Genomic DNA, 3968 nt, shown 5'->3' with positions numbered 1-3968 from the left:
GTGGAGAGGACAATGGCTCGAAACACCATGATTTTGGTCTGGAGACTGAGGTTGTGATTTAGAAATACATGTTTGGAGATCCTCCCGTATGCTGCATGTGCGGCACGAATCCTGTTATCGATGTCTTTCTTCATAGTGCAGTCACTAGAAAGGTAACTTCCAAGGTAAGGGAAGGCTTCCACAGTCTCAAGGACTTCACCATGGAGTCGTATGTTACTGGTGTCTGGAGAGGGATGGCCCGGAACTCCCAGCGCAAGGATCTTGGTTTTCCTAGTTGTTGGAGGTGAGACCAAAGCGGGAGTAGGCACCATCAAAAAGATCAGCAGTGGTCTGGAGGGCGGCGACTGTGTCTGTTGGGGTTGCGTTGTCATCAGCGTATTGTAGCTCCCGTACTGTGACCAGGGTGGTGAGTCAACGGGCACGAAGGCGCCCGGTGTTGAGGGGGCTTCCATCCATTCTGCAGCGAAGTTGGATGCCAGAGGCCGTGTCAGGAAGCTCGTGGAGCATGGCCCCAAGGTAGATTGCGAAGAGGGTGGGGGCCAGAACGCAGCCCTGCTTCAGGCCAGTGGTGATGGGGAAGGATTCTTAGATGGTGTTCTTGACCACAACGCAGCCAGTCATCCCATCATGAAGGGCCTGTACAAGGTCTGTAAAGTGGTCTGGGCAGCCGAAACGTCTCAACGTCGCCCACATAGTTAATCTTGGGACACTATCGAAAGCCTTCTCCAGGTCCCAGAAGATGAAAAGTAGAGGTTGGCATTGTTCACGGGATTTCTCCTGAAGCAAGCAGGCACAGAAAATCATGTCGGTGGTGCCACGAGATGGCCGGAAGCCGCTCTGTGACTCTGGGAGGACATCCTCAGCGACAGTCAGGAGCCTGTCAAGCAGAACCCGTGCAAAAATCTTTCCCGCGATACTGAGGAGGGATATGCCGTGGTAGTTTCCGCAGACAGAGCGATCCCCCTTCTTGAAGATGGTAATGATGGTGGCGTCCTTCAGGTCCGCGGGTATGACTTTCGTCTCCCACATACGAAGGATCATCATGAATAGCTTGGACTTCACAGCTATGCCCCCATGAGAGATGAGTTCCAGGGGGATGTTGTCGGGCCCAGGGGACTTCCATGCTTTCATGTGCTTCAGCGCCTTCTGAAACTCAATGTATGAGGGAGGGAGTGACATCCAATGCCTGACAGGATGTTGGGGTACCTTACGGAGCAAGTCGTCGGCTGCAGTAGACGGACGATTCAGGAGCATCTGAAAGTGTTTCTTCCACCTTTTGAGGATGGCCTGATCTTCCGTAAGGGTGGTTATGCTGTCAGCAGCCCGGAGGGTGTTAGAGCCTCCACGACGAGGACCAAAGATTTCCTTTGTTGCAGCATAAAAGCGCCGTAGATCTCTGCTTGTCAGCGTCGGACTGGATCTCTTTTTGCTTTTTCTTGCCACCAGTGGTTTTGCATCTCTCGAACTTTTCGCTGGCACTCTTGCTTTGCCTTATGGAAGCGTCGTAGGCTGGCGCGAGTGGGACGGTTCTCCCATGCGAGGCGGGCAGATCTCTTCTGGTCAATCAGTTGTCGGATGTCAGCATCATTTTGATCAAACCAGTCTTGATGGGAACGATTGGAGTAGCCAACTACGTCCTCTGCAGCCTTGGTGATGGTGCCACTGAGAGTAGACCAGTCCACTTCTACAGAGTCTTGCTGAGGTGCTGGAGCCTCACTGGGAAGCTCTGTGAGATGGTCTGAGTAGTCTTCCTGGACTGCAGGGGTCTTTAGCCTCGCGACGTTGAAGTGAAGTGCCCTTTTTGCAGGTCTACTGTGGCGGGGGAGGTTCCGCAATCTGAGTCTGAGGTGAGAAATGAGTAGCCGGTGGTCTGTCCAGCAATCGTCTGCACCAGGCATGCTGCGAGTCACAGGGATGTCGCTCTGCTCACGTGATCGGGTAAGGATGTAGTAAAGGATGGTCCAGTGCTTTGACCGCAGGGTGTTTCCAGTTGGTTTTGTGACGATTCGGGAGCCGGAAGAAGGTGTTAGTAATAGCCAACTCATTTTCAGCACACAGGCCAAGAAGGAGAAGCCCGTTGGAGTTGCAGGATCCAAGGCCCTGTTTGCCCAGAATGCCCTCCCAGAGTCTGTGGTCGCGACCAACTCTGGCATTGAAGTCTCCAAGCTCTAGGAGCTTGTCTCTGCTGGGGACGGCTTGGATGATGTTGTTTAGGGCAGCGTAGAATGACTCCTTGACGTCGTCCTCAGAGTCAAGGGTTGGGGCGTAGGCTGAGATCAGAGTCAGGTGGTTGCTGTCAGGGAGTGGCACGTGGAGGGTCATGAGTCGTTCGTTTATGGCAGTTGGGGCCAGGTTATAGCGATTCACCAATGGTGTCTTAATTGCAAAACCAATGCCATGGATCCGCCGTTCTTCAGGATTTTTCCCTTTCCAGAAGAAAGTATAGTTGGCTCCAACTTCAGTCAGACTACCCTCTCCGGCAAGTCTTGTTTCGGAGAGAGCAGCGATATCAATATTGAAACGGTCGAGCTCCCGACTCAAAAGGGCAGTGCGTCGGTGTGGTCTTTCTGTGTCATCATGGTCTATGAGGGTCCTTACATTCCACGCACCCACCGTGAGAGGGTTCAGTTTTATTTTTCTTCTTGTGTTTTGACCGCTTGAGCAGGTCCCCACTGGCCGCGGTCTGCCAGTCAGGGGGAGTTTGTGGTGACCGATGTTTACCCCACCTTTTCTAGGGGTCTCTCCATTCGGAGTGGGCTGCGTTACTCCTAAATAGGCCAGCCCAGTCACACCTGTAGCTACCGAACTACCACGTCACCACACTTTGTGGATAGAACGACCATCATGCAGGCACCGCCCGTGTGTGGCTCCAGACTAGAGACTTCCAGCTGACCAAGCCTGTCCCCGTCATCCAGAGTACCATCGCCACAGGACTTTGATGAGAAAGTTGAGGGTGTATTTCTGACACGAAGTGCCTTCGCGTGAATTTGTTTAAGGTGGATAGCAGGGTTGCGTGCCTGGGACCCACACACTTTGGGCACCCGCCTTCTCCAGCGGCACCGTAGAGAATGGAGACGTGCTGGTTCTGGTTGGGGTGCTTGCAGCGGGCTGCCGAAGACTTGGTTATGGTCAAGGTCCGCCTTAAACCACGCCAGCCCGCCTGACGCTGCTCTCGTCCGCCAGTTGAGATGCAACTGCCGTTGGAGACTTGTATAGTAGAAAGGTTTGAAGTCAGGGTTTTCCTTCCCCTAGATGAATTGCCTTCCAGGGCTAATGAGCTCCATCTGCCCGGGTTTGAAATCACGGTTTTCCTTCCCCTAGATGGACTGCCTTCCAAGGCTGACGAGCACCGGCTACCCATGCTATTTGCCCAGAGCTGGGGATCTGGTTCATGGGCATCAGGGCGTGTCCACACGCCAGTGGACCATGCATGCCGCAAATCTGGGGGCCAGACCTCCTCCAAGCTCCCTGCAGTTTAGCCTGGGGCCTTGCGGTGCCCAGTTACCATCTGTAGCCACGAGGAGGCACTGCATAGGACTTGCTGTGGAGAGGCTACGTACTGGCAGGAGAGGCTTACGCACTCGGCTCTCTTTTCGCAGAGCTGTGAGCAGCTCTGCTAGCAGGCGGTGGGGGCTGAAAGCGAGAGGTGGCAAGCACACTAACGCTACACCTACACACTAGACGCATCGCACAGTCATTTACAGACTGTTTTTTTAGTAAACATCCGGTATTTTCCTATATTTAATTCACTGATCATAAAGCTGTTCATTAAATTTCAGGTTAAAGTTGTGGGTTATTAGATCAGAAGTAGAGAAAAATGAAGAAAATGTGATTTTCAGTCAAATCTCTGATTACCTGAACATAAGCCCAGTGTGTCCTGTCATTGATCCAGCTCCATGGGTTTGACTGGAGAATCAGTGTTGGAGAAGATGAAAAAAGAAGAAAAAAAACAAAGAAGAAGAAGATGA

At 52.6% G+C, this 3968-nt stretch overlaps 1 pseudogene; it reads right to left on the bottom strand.

The window, feature by feature from the left end:
- Positions 1-411: 411 nt before the first annotated feature.
- Positions 412-3361, bottom strand: LOC115416879 (uncharacterized; annotated as a pseudogene).
- Between the last annotated feature and the right edge of the window lie 607 nt (positions 3362-3968).

This window comes from Sphaeramia orbicularis, unplaced genomic scaffold, assembly GCF_902148855.1.
Source record: "Sphaeramia orbicularis unplaced genomic scaffold, fSphaOr1.1, whole genome shotgun sequence".
Classification (NCBI taxonomy): Eukaryota; Metazoa; Chordata; class Actinopteri; order Kurtiformes; family Apogonidae; genus Sphaeramia; species Sphaeramia orbicularis.
Note: the sequence above shows the minus strand (reverse complement) of the source record. Positions and strands in the feature narration are given on the sequence as shown.